Source organism: Papilio machaon, chromosome 15, assembly GCF_912999745.1.
Source record: "Papilio machaon chromosome 15, ilPapMach1.1, whole genome shotgun sequence".
Lineage (NCBI taxonomy): Eukaryota > Metazoa > Arthropoda > Insecta > Lepidoptera > Papilionidae > Papilio > Papilio machaon.
In genome coordinates this window covers 634,113-647,824 of record NC_060000.1, presented here as the reverse complement: position 1 = coordinate 647,824, position 13,712 = coordinate 634,113, and the positions used below count along the sequence as shown (strand labels likewise).

Genomic DNA, 13,712 nt, shown 5'->3' with positions numbered 1-13,712 from the left:
TTCTAAGAGACTTTATATTTTGTAGATACCAAATAACTCATTGAATTTTAGCTGTGAAACCCCATAACTATATAAAATATGTCTCCCATTAGATTAAAGATCATAAAAGTAACTACCTTAAAAATGTCTTATTACTGAAACTAGTAAAATTTATTTTTCTCATGTAAAATTGACTACTAATATCAAAAAATTAAAATTAGTGTAATACAAAATCACAATTTAAATTGAATACACTTCGACCAAATGTAGTTTAGTCGCTAAATGTTGTAAAATAGACTCAAACATTTTGTATATTTTATAAACGAAAGACGTGACAGTGATCAAATTGTAAATTTATTGTATTTAGAAATTCTGTTAATAAAATTATAATAATTGTTGAAATGTGCCAAAACAAATGAATAATAAGCAAGTCTTACGTCATCTATTACTCGTATGAATTTGTGAAATTACTGTCACTAATCTTCAAACATGAGTGTAAACTGTAAATACGTCTAAATATTTATTTTTATGAGAATAGGAATAGGAAAAATAGTTGTTCCAATGAATTATTTGACTTTGAAATCTTATTGAAATAATAATTTCACATTCAGAAGACATACTTGTCTACTTTCTTCAACATGTTAAATAAAATTCCTCTCTTATAATGACTTCTAATCTGTCGTTTTGTATTTTGTCAGAGGTTAAACGTATTTATATTAGTTATAACCTTAATTGGTAAGTTGGAAGAAATAAATTCGATAATAACTTTATGAATCACGAAACTTTTCTTGGTGCTAAGCTTGTGTCTGTTAATGTTAATATCAGAATACAAAATTAATACTACAACGGGGAGAAAAACTGAAAGCTTTAAATAAGTGGAGCTAGCATCAAGAGTGGGCTGTCATCTGTCATCTGTCAAATTTTTTATACGTCATTATAGCGATTTTAATATAATTTATGAATCTTTAAAAAATACTTATTTTTGATTGTTTTTGAGTGAATTTTGACGGAAGTCCACAGAGTACTTTGTATGTATAAATCAAAGTGTTTTCAATATACATATCTAATACTACTTCCACTCTTGATTATGGTGACATCTATAGTAAGCAAAAGGCAGATTTTCCTCTATTGTCTTGACACACCCGTGAAAAGAAAAAACAAGTGCCAAAATTAATTTTGTTTCGAAATCATCGTTCGATATTAGTTAAGTTAGGAAACATGGCTGTTCTAGTATAGTAACTTAATAGGTTAATACAGATTTTTTTGAAATATTTATTTATTTAATGTAGAATTTAAGAGATTTGAGATTTTGAAGTTAATGATTATATTCCAGGAAATTTTGTTTTTGTTTTTATAATTTATTCTAATTTTTTACTAACTGTTTAGAATGAATTCGAATTTTGTTTTTTTTTTATAATGGCAAGTTCTAGTTATTATTTTTTAATTCAATGTGTTTTTTATATTTCAAAAGATATCATCCAGTTTTTTAAGTACCTTGTTGAATAGTTTTCTGTTGGTAAAATAAATATTTGATCTTACGAATTTCTTTGTAATTTTACTGTGCCAAATATGACTTCGTTGTTTATTAATAAATAAAAATAATTTTTGCATTGTTTTATTTTATTGATTCATACCGGAATTTCTAAGAAATGGATAAGAAACCTTTATCACTAAGATCTTATACAACCTAGTTGGTAATAATGTACTACTAATACTCAAGTCTTAGTTAAATATTTAAGGTCTCTTTACTCTTTGTTTAACAGATAACTAACGGACTCATACAGTTGAAATTTTAATGTGATATGTTAAGGGAAATAAGCACAGTGGACAAGTACAGAGATTAAATTATGAAAAAATGAAAACAAATTTGAAAAAGAATAGTTTCTTTACTTAGTTATCTAGTCTACTAAGAATTTTCTTTCTAATTATATATAGACTAGCAGTTGCCAGCGAATTCACTGGCCGTCGCGGAATTTATATATATCACCATATATAAACAACTAGTATATTACTGCTGAGGCAGTGAAATTATTTTTTAAAACGGTTCAGTAGTTTCGGAGTTTATTCAATACAAACAAACAATCAAATCTTTTCTCTTTATTATATTAGTATATTACCTTTAGCACAACACATTCACACAACAATTTCATTATATCTATAAATAAGGGAGATTCGCCTTTAGTAAGAGCTATGCAGTAAATATTGAATTACATATTTACAATATATGCAAGTTACAAGGTAATAGTAAAAATGAACAAAGTACCAATTAAAGCGAAAGAATTTTGCTCTCAAGGAAAACGCAACGATTGTAAAGCTTGGGGCAATATCCTCTTTATACAAGGAAAAATAGAAAATTCCTGTACTTGATATTTGTCTTGTTTATTTAATATTGGATAAAGAGAGTATATATCTGAAAATCTTACTAATATTATAAATGCAAATGTTTAGATGGATGGATGTTTGTTTAAAGGTATCTCCGGAAGGGCGCAACGAATCTTGATATAACTTGGCACAGATGTAGATTATAGTCTGGAAGAATACAAGCTACTTATTAGTTTTGTTTTAATTCCCCACGGACGGAGTCACAGGCGTTAGCTAGTCTACAGTAAATTTCATTTCATAAATGTTAAAAAGGTGGAGTTTTATATGTTTAAAGTTGTTCTTTATTTTACTTCTCAATTATGCTACGAAATCGAATACCAAATCTGAAAAGTCAATTATTTTCTTATACTCCTATGAACAAAAGTTAAGGATGAGGAAATTTTTAATGACGAGGTATTTTTTTGTGAGATAACAATACGAGAAAATATCAATGTTCCATGAAAATAATAATCTGAATCATAATTTGGAGAAAAGAGCGTTCGTGTATGCTATAAGAGTTTGTAATTTAACAAGGATTTTTAAACTTTATTAATACGAGTACAGTTACGATATAGCAAAACATATATTTGTCTAAGCAACAATGTAATATATTAAAGTAAGAAAGCTTAGCGGTCTGCTACGATTGGAGGCTTATCTTTGCCCTGTTGGCTTTAAGTGCAAAGTTTACTTGGTCAATTTGCATCTAAACGAACCTTAGCAGTGTTTAAGCAAGGCTTCATGGCTTGCTTAGAGACCTCTGTTAGCTTTTAAGCTTACGAACATCGCTAATTTACTTGTACAATAACCTAATTTCTCATCTCTTCCTAAAAACCTCAGTGTAATGGTTTTGAATGAAAAAAAAACTTCAGTTTTACTTGAGAACATTTTTATCCAAATTTATTCAAAAGAAAAAAGAAGGTTTCGGAGCCTAGTGATTTTTATTACGATTACATCAAATTTTTCTGTAACTGAAATAAAAAAATTATTTCCTTTTTTAATAACAACCTATTTCTCTGGTACAAGAAAAAAAAAACTACTTTCTAGTCATAAATCTTGGATAGATTTTCTTCATAATTAATATCAGGTTTATTTTGAATATACGAGACTATAATTTAACCTAGTTCTAAGAAAGGGGTAATAACTTTATTAAAGTTTAATATCTTGACCTTTAAGATATTAAATCAAGGTATACGATGTATTAAAGGTGTTTGTAGTAAAATTGTCTTGCACCAACTCATCTAGAAGTTTCATTATTAAACTGAGAACGCAACGCCGTAAACTCGAACGTAAAAGATGCAAATTGAATATAATGCAAGTCGTTAAACAGCTTTTACAATACAAAATAATAAAGGTAACATATATAAATAGACATACTTATAGTACAAAGGCTTTGAAATTGTATTTCCCACTAATGACAGATACATATATCATTTATAAAAGGTAAGACAATTTGAACCAACGTTATTCGTGAAATAAAAAAAAATTACGCATTTAAGTCATTAAGTAGTCAACCTTAGTTCAGTTTTACTATGAACAATAAGTCCCTCTTAGTGTCCCTAATAAATAGTACCAGAAAAACTCCAGCAATAATTAAAAACAAAAATGTTATTCTCACTGAAGTACGTTTGCATACGGCCATACGAAAAAAAAAATAAGTCAGTCTCAAAGGTTGTTTAGGTAAATATATTCACATAATGTTAATTCTAAGTTACCTCCAAACAATGTAAAACCTGAGCTCCACTAATACTTAAAGGCTGCTCCATACTTTATTCGGAATATAACGTGATTTTCTGAAACCGGAATTTTAATACCGCACTTTGTTCCCTTGCGGTTAATAAGCTAAGTTTGTAATTAAAAATTTAGAAATTTAAAATATTTAATCGCAAACTTGTTAACAATAATAACATTTACATTTAAATATTTCATTATAAGATAAAAAAACTTCTAAGAATACACTTAGATTCATTAAAAACTCCATTAATCTTACACATTACTTTAATAAACACTTATTATATAAGAAAGTACCAAATAAAATTGTAGAGATAAAGTTGTCATTTAATAATTGAATTGTTTTTAATTAATTAATTAATAACAAAGACTTATGGTACTATTATTGAAATTTCAGATTAAAAATATCTTATAAAAGTAAATCTGTAGCGTTTGTAATTAGGTCTTGGTCCTGAGGGAAATTACAACAAAACCGATTAATTCTGGCTTTATAACGTAAACACCCACACACGCTGGTTGTGCTTGTCTTATTTGGATAATGGAACTATTTTATTTAAAAGCCATTTCTAAAATGCTCTAATAGAAGTCGGTATCTGTGTAATTTACCGACTGACGAAAAGTATATAATGCATGCGCGTATATAAGCTTGTTTATACGTTTGCTTGTAAATTCCATTGTAACGGGCTAGAGCCTATAAACTATTTAACCGATTTTGACTATCGACATGTCATTCGATTCGTCTTCTGAAATTATACGTCTAAAACCGAAACAAGGTAATCAACATTGCCCGAAGAATTGTAAGCCTTAAGTGGCGATGTGCCGGCCATACTGCTCGCAGAACAGGTCGACGCAGCGTGGGCAGGCCTCCCGCAAGATGGACCGATGATCTGGTCAGGGTTGTGGGAGTATCCTGGATGCGGGTTGCACAGGACCGATCATCGTGGCGATCTTTGGGGGAGGTCTATGCCCAGCAGTGGGCGTTACGAGGCTGAATGGATGGATGGATACTGCTATAAGCTTTTAAACACTGCTATATTTATAACATGTAATACAAAAACGTATAAATAGTTGAATATCTATTATCTGTCTACAAAATAGTGTTAGTGAATAATTCTTTCAGATCACGGCGTCATCAATTGCGTGATGAATTTAGCATGAGTTCAGGACGAGTTCCACGGAGCGTGTATTCTCTGAATGTAATACTTGAGCGCGGGAACATAATGCAAATGAGGATTTAATAGCGCTCGCCTTTAAAAGGGACCAAGATGGAATAATAATTAACACGGCCTACACTTTGACCTCCTTTTATAAATCTAGGTAGAAATGTTATAATTTTACATTTAAAACCACTGAAATAATAACTAACTCTCCAAGTCTCCAAAAAGTTTTTTTTTTTTTAGCAAAATTATGGGTTATCGTTAGTTTTTAATTGTAACAAATAAAAATTATGTACCATTTGGGTAATGTGCCCTTAATAAATGAGAGATTTCATTGAGTGTTTTCAAATTTATATAAATTCATAGCTTACTTTATTGTCATATGAAGATTGGTTTGTATTTACGTGATAAAATTACTGGGAACTCTCGACCCTCATTAATTCATACGTCTGTAAGCTCGTCAGCGCTAGACATAAAATATGGAAACGATCTTGCAGATTTACAAGCTTTTCAATCATATTATACCCGTTAGGAATTTTAGAAGCAACTGGGATACACGAAGTGCATAAAATTTTAATCAGAATAAATCATTATTTATGAATAACTAGCTTTTACCCGCGACTTCGTCCGCGCGGAATAAAAAAAATGCACACAAGATAAAATAGTTTCTATGTCCGTCTCCTAGGTCTAAGCTACCTCCCCATCAATTTTCAGCTAAATCAGTTCGACCTATCTTGAGTTATAAATAGTGTAACTAACACGACTTTCTTTTATATATATATATATACTAGCTTTTACCCGCGACTCCGTCCGCGCGGAATAAAAAATAGAAAACGGGGTAAAAATTATCCTATGTCCGTTTCCTGGTTCTAAGCTACCTGCCCACCAATTTTCAGTCAAATCGATTCAGCCGTTCTTGAGTTATAAATAGTGTAACTAACACGACTTTCTTTTATATATATAGATAGATGGTCGAATTTCTACCAATGGGCGATCACTAGTTAATCATTTTCAAAATCACAATGATGTTAGAAAGATAATAAGTAAGCTAATAATGTTATTTTTGTTTGAAAATATTCAATATTGTTTATAGTTATTGGATCTCTATTTATCCGGCAATTGACGTAGTAAATATAAAAAGCGGAAATTGTTACAATATTGAAGCAGAAAATATATTAACTTTCTGAAAGGTTTCGGAAAATTTCACTTACCTCGGGGCAAGTTTTGGAAATATAAAGGAAATTTGATATTCGATTTACTTCTCTGTGATTATTTACTGAATAAGATTTTTATCTAAGAGGTTACTTATTTGATAAACATTGTAGCCTATACTTGAAATTAAGTTAGTATTAAATTTAAGTCAGACTTTTGTTGCCATAGAGTCGTTAATTGGTCACTAACGGAGAACCTTAGCGTTAATTTTATATTGATAAACCTACACTCAAAAGATTTTAAATATCCATTAAGCGAATAAAATATAGAACATAATTTAAATTATGGATATTTTTACAATCCTCACCATTCATTAATAGGATGAAAGACGAATTATCTAATTTTGCTTACGTCATTACTGAAAAATAACTTTACAAAACTTATGTAAAGGAAGAAGTTAACATCAAAAATTCTAGTAACATCAAGAATTAAAGCGGAAATTTGATTTGTGGCCTGACGATGTGATTTTGTTTGACCAATAGAAAGGTAATATATGTCGCAAACACGTAGCTTAAATAGCTCAACCCATTTTGAAGAATATAGTGTCCTTCCATTTGTATTTTCCCCCTCAGTATTATAGACAGCTGGATTTCTTGGTTTGCTTTTAATTGATTTAGTAAGTACTAGTAAAGTTATGATGGACGGTTAGTGATTACAAAATAAATTTACTGAAATATAGAAACTTTTCAAAAGTAATAAGTTGCAATCTTACTAATATTATAAATCAGAATGTTTAGATGGATGAATGGATGTATGTTTGAAGGTATCTCCGAAACGGCTTAACGAATCTTGATGACATTTGGCATAGATGTAGAGCATAGTCTGGAAGAACACATATGCTACTAATAAAGTATGTTTTTAAAATCTTCGCGGATAGAGTCGCGGGTGACTGCTAGTCTTTCTATAATTGTGACACTCATTTAAATACGAATCGACTAATTATTATACAATTGCAGTGAGCAAAGCTTTCACCGAGCCGAGAGCGAACCTTTATATTTTTCATTTGCTACTATTTCTGTAATTTTAACGGATACATCTAGGTCATCTGGTGAGTATTAATGCGGTTTATTTCAGCGCAGTATTTCTCTTGCATTCATTTTGTATCTAGAATACTATTCATTTGAGTGTAAAGTGGAAGATAAAAAGAATATCATGTGCAATTTTAATCTGGCTGGATAAATGCTACATTCAGCGTTGCTTAAACATCGCTAAGGCAGAACCTTATCTTTATGATACTAAATCTATACTAAAGATTGTTTAAGTAACTATCAAATCACTCTCAAAGCAATAAATGATAAGTAAACCTTTATTAAATCGAATTTTATATAAAACTAGCTTTTACCCGCGACTCCGTCCGCGCGGAATAAACAATAGAAAACGGAGTAAAAAAAGTTCCTATGTCCGTTTCCTGGTTCTAAGCTACCTGCCCACCAATTTTCAGTCAAATCGATTCAGCCGTTCTTGAGTTATAAATAGTGTAACTAAGACGACTTTCTTTTATATATATAGATATATATATATATATATACATAGATATATTTGTCTAAAATGAGTACGAGTACGTTTTAGTTTTAAATCAATATTATTAATTTTTACACATAGGTGACAAGCTAATGTAATAATAATTATTAAGTTTTTTAGTCGTTTCTGAAAGTTATTGACATTTAAACTATCACTAAATCCGTAGCAAGTATCGCACGACAAATTTAAATAAAATTGGGGTTTCCTTGCTTGGGAATATAATATTATTTTTATATTAAACATGCAAAATTACAAAATCAATACCGTCCTAAAGTGAGATACGTTCGTGCAATGCTGCATTAAAAATAGATTATCTCGTATTGAATACGTTCGTATTATATTTAGAGATAAAATTGTAGTGGAGTTTAGAAGCGGGTACTAATATTTTGTTTTGTCATCTCGTCCTTTATACGTCAATAACGATAAATCTTATTGAATCTATAGATAGCAAGTTTAATTTGAGTAGTCTTAACGTATTAATCTATTACAATTTTGCGATCAAATTCATTGAAGCTAATTAATTCCAGGAACTTTTCCCAGGAACAGTATCAATGCCTTGTATCGGGTTCAACAAAAACAATATAAAAGTCTTGGCTTAATACTTTTCACCACTCTCTATTTAAACGAACATCGAAATGTGAAAAATAACATAACTTACGTCCGTATGTATTACGGAGTAGTAGGAGTAGGTAGAGATTACTGTTTTTTATTTGACGGAGATTTGATTCATCTCTGTTGCTTCTTCCTCATGATACATTTATGCACGTAAAAGGAGCAAACCTTTCTTTTATTTTGTTTATTGTTTACAAGTCTACTACTCTATTAGGTACAAGTCACCATCATTCATCAAAAATTCCTATAGTGGGTTGTATTTTTTCTTTATTCTTTTTTTCTTAAAGCTTGCATTATTTTTCCGCGCGCAAAAAACGTAATAAGTAGTACATGTGTTCTTCCAGACTATCTTCTACGTGTGTGTCAAATTTCATCAAGATCCTTTAAGCCGTTCTGGCAACCTTCAAACAAACATCCATCCATCGAAACATTCTCGTTTATATTACTAAGATTACACATATTTCCATAAACACAGTTATTTATGTCTGTGTGTGGTATATCGGAAGGTTGTCGTGTTATCTCTCGCGGTGACATGACGTAAACCTTTTAAAGGTGTCAAATTGTAGTATTTACTATGCCACGTAAAGAAAAGATTATTGTTTGTTTTAAGGTAATAGAAGAGCAACTTTTATATAAGTACAAAATGAAACGCGTTCGTATCGGCAATGTTAGGGTTGATATAGGGTTCAGTATTTCAGGACTTTCCGCGAAATTAATTATAGTTTTTTTTCCTCATTTAACTAGTGTTAGGAACACGGTGCCAGTCGAGAGACATTAAAAACAACGTATCTAAGGCAAAAATGTATAAAAATAACTAGCTGCCACCCGCGACACCGTCTGCACGAAATTTAAAAAAAAAACTTAATTAGTAGCCTATGTGTTCTTCCAAACTTGAGGTACCTTCTAACAAAATTCCAAATATTCGCATTTATATATTAGTCTAAGTAATGTATAGTTTAGGCCCTTACCTAGTTTAATACTAAGACACGGTTTCTAAATCTCACAAATTTCAGCATTTTTTTTTAAATCTTGGTGCTTTACTTCCCACGAAACTTCAATTAAAATAAAGCAGCGCAGAAATGGGGTAAAAATTATCGAATCCAATTCAAGTAGCGAGTTCAGGTATTATCCGGCTTTGGTTATATTTCAAGTGGCAACACTAGTGTTGTACAATTTTTAAATAGCGCATGCGTTGCCAGTGCCGCCTGGCGTACGTCAGTAAGGCGATAGACAGACGGGCAGGCGCTCGCTTGGCGCGGCCAAGCGGTCGCTAACACACAAACATGTAATTCGAAATTCAACAGCGTTCGATATATCGACATCGATAAGTTGGACAGTGCAACGCTATCGTAAACTAGTGATGTGAAACGATTATTTTTTTTTTTCTGAATTTTTAATAAGTGCGACAGTTGTGTGGCTCGAAAACTACGGCCTTATTTTTTACACAGGTTTGTTATTTCGATTACTTATTCGCGTGCACGCATAACGTATTATGTTAATTATGACAAAGGTTGTAACTATTATTGTTACTTGTTTTTATTTGATGCCGCGCCTAAATTTTCAGGGCACGGAAAGCGCGTTGTTTTCCCATCGCTTCGCTACGGCTGTTCACGGAAATCGTTTTAAACGTTTTGTTATTTTGATCACACTAAGGTAAAACTTATTGCACAAAAAAAAATATTGATTCAATTTCCGTTTTATTACTTTAATGCAAGTAAATACCACAATTTTAAAGATAAGGAATTTTCTAATAAATTCACTTGACAAACTAAATTACTACAAAATATTGAAGTCGTAACAACTTGATTTGAAGACTTTATCATTTATGTGCCTATGATATTAATACTATTTTTTACACTTCAACTGTCTAGAGACGAAATTTACTAGTCCGCTATTTGATGAAACAGCTCCAATGATCTGGATTCTATAAGTTTACCAATACAGTTAATTTATAGCTTTACTGTGACTTCTATGCTATTCACTTTTGCAACATAAATCTACCTTGTCATCCATTTTAAATTTATAACAACAACAACACGTGCAAGTCATACACATCATGTATGCTGTTGTATGACTTTGAGATCTAGACATGTTTTATTTTTAATTCCTTATAAAGGTACTAGCTGCCAGCGAATCCGTGCACGCGGAATTAAAAAAAACATAATGAGTAGTATGTGTTCTTCTAGACTGTGCTACATCTGTACCAAATTTCATCGAGATCCGTTGAGCCGTTCTGGAGATATCTTCAAACAAACATCCATCAATCCATCCAAATATTCGCATTTATAGTATTAGTAAGATAAAATTTTGTCTACTTTGATTTAAGTCGAAGACAAAATGATTTACTTCTGAAATATTTTTTTAAAAGTAAAATCCAATACTTCTGTTTGGAAAGGCTACTCAAAAAGAATCCTACAATCGAACGAATAATTTCAACCATTACAATCTGATCAAAGATAATTATTATACTGTTAATCTTTGTCCGACTGTGACAGTAATGAATACCCCAATTTGAGAATTGTGATTCATTTTAAAGTTAGCAGAGTCTGACAGTTTTGGGCAATCAATCAAACTGGAGTTATCAATGTACAAATAAATTATATCTGTTATGAGGTTTGTTGTTGAAAATTACGATTACATTTTTTGGTACAATTTTTCACACATTTTTATAATTTGTAAAACTGTTTTTGACGCTAAGAATGAGAAATTGAATCTTTTGAAAATACCTAACAATTTAGGTTTAAACTATCAGTTTTTCTTACTCTATGTATAAGTAAGAAATTGTCTAAAGACGTCCTATAATCTACCACAAGAAAAAACAATGTGAGATTTGTGAAATATTCATTCATCAACTCATATATCTATACCTATGACGACCTCCGAGACATAATCCCCTAGGTTATCTATCTAGATCTAGATCAATCTAGATAACCTAGGGGATTACGTCTCGGAGGACATCATCATTTTCATCACCAAGGGGGTCAACACTAACTTTAGAAGTGATTTAGCTTAAAAAATGCATATTTATTTTAGTAACCCATATAACGTACGGAGCGTCGGTGGCTCAGGGGTTAAGCTCTTGACTTGTAATCTGCAGGTCCTTGGTTCGAATTCCGCCATGTACTTATGTTATTCAACTTTCGATTTACACATGTACAATTTATCTGACGTTCTTACGGCGAAGGAAAACATCGTGATGCAACCTGCACATATCTGGGAAGAAATTCATTGATATTGGTGAAGTCAACCAACCCACATTTGTCTAGCGTGGTTGACTATGGTCTAGTCACCCCTAACTTATGGTTGGCTCCGAGCCCCGCAGTGGGGACTTATAGTGAGCGAATGAAAATTTAATTTTTGAATTTGCTGCAATGATTTACATCACAAAAAGGTGAAAAGAAAAGAATAAATATAGACGTGACTATTTTATTAATATAATACGTAGTTATAACTTACAGCTTGTCTGTCTCGGTAAATTATCAAGGTGGCAAATATGACGTCATTATTGCATCCGGGTTAGACGGTGACATAGGCGAGTGAAATTACTAGGTTAATGAAGGTTCTATCTTAAGTTGAGACAACGCTGCGTTGCAAAGTTTTTCTAAAGGCTGAATAGCGTTTTAAGATTGGCTTAGACAGTACTTTTAAGTATTCTTTTTCTATCCACATATTGTATTTAGCCAGTACATTTGTGTAATGATGATTTTGGTTTTTTATCACCTCTACTTAAAGACTTTAGGACTGTTATCCAAAGCTAAGTTTTTTTTTGTAACAGGTTAAGTGAAGAATTATTTCTTCTACTAAACTATTTAATCGTATAATTTCTATTAGAATAAGCAATTGTTTTAACAATAAACTGAAAAGTTAACGAACATCTAGCAATCAGCTAACTTTTAGTTACATGATAAGATCGAAGACTAGCTCATTTTATAACCCACTACGTATAACGTTTTCATATATAATTCATACCAAATTTTATTTGATGTACTCTAATTGTGAATAATGTAGACGCCTAAGTTGGCACAACCTCAATATGATGCGGTTATTTATCTCCGCGTATACTCACAAAAGCCTCGCTTAATGAGTTGCAGAGACAACTTTGAAACTTTCACACAACATAGTTTGTTAATGTTTGTATATTTGACTCTGTATGTTTCTGTAACATAATTAATTTATGACATTTAAGAAATAAAGCAATGATATATTGGGGAACTAAAGATTGTAAATTAATTGTAAATGAAAAACGGGTAATATCTAACTTATATTTAAGAACTACTTTAAATACAACTGGCTTTATTTTTAGCAGCGACTGCAAACTGGTTCATGTATTGCGAACGAACTGCACATCATCACAAGTCAACCATTTTAAGCAGTCGGTACCTGTTTAAATCAGTCCGTGTGTGACGTTCCTAGCTTCATTTTATAAATGTTGTGGTTTTTACTTTTAAATATTGATGTTTTAATATTTCTATGAACTGAGGATGAACTACAATCGACTATAGACGCAGCAAAACTACATTTTTTTTTTAATTACACTACATATAGTTAAGATAGATTGCTGTAGATTGATATATATTCTAAATTAAAAACAATAGCATATGAAGAAATACATTCAAACAGAATGTTGGCGGATTGATTTCTATTGAAATTGCGAAATATTGAAGCACTCTAGAGGTTCACAGAACAGACCAATACTACCGCAGATACATATTCCAATATTGAAAGCAATCAAACATACGAAGAATTTCATATTCTTTCAAATAGAAAACCAAGTTTTCAATCAACCTTCGAATTCATTTTAAACAAAACAATACAGTCATGAATGTTGTGTTAGATTGACAATTAAATTTCATTAACTGTTGGTTTCTGAGATCATAAATATCTGTATAAAACATATCGTCACCCTGTCATTATCTTTGACAAAATACAGATGACGATATGTTTAAATGGCGATTTTAATCTCAGAAATCCATTATAAATCATTTCTCTATTCTTTCCGATTTTTCCTATATTCTTATTCTGTCTAGAAAAAGCAATGACGTTTGTTTAAAAATTGTTAACTAATTTAATCACTGACCTCAACTCGTATAAATAGACTGGCTTTAAGACGTATTATTTTGTACCTATTTGAATTTCGCCATT

At 31.1% G+C, this 13,712-nt stretch overlaps 1 protein-coding gene across 1 annotated transcript in view; it reads left to right on the top strand.

Moving 5' to 3' along the window:
- The first annotated feature begins 9,798 nt into the window (after positions 1 to 9,798).
- Positions 9,799 to 13,712, top strand: part of LOC106712653 (potassium voltage-gated channel protein Shaw) — a 33,523-nt gene continuing 29,609 nt past the window's right edge. Inside the window, exon 1 of the mRNA XM_014505273.2 lies at positions 9,799 to 10,018. The gene's annotated coding sequence lies outside the window, so the exon portion shown is untranslated. The remainder of the gene's footprint in view (positions 10,019 to 13,712) is intronic.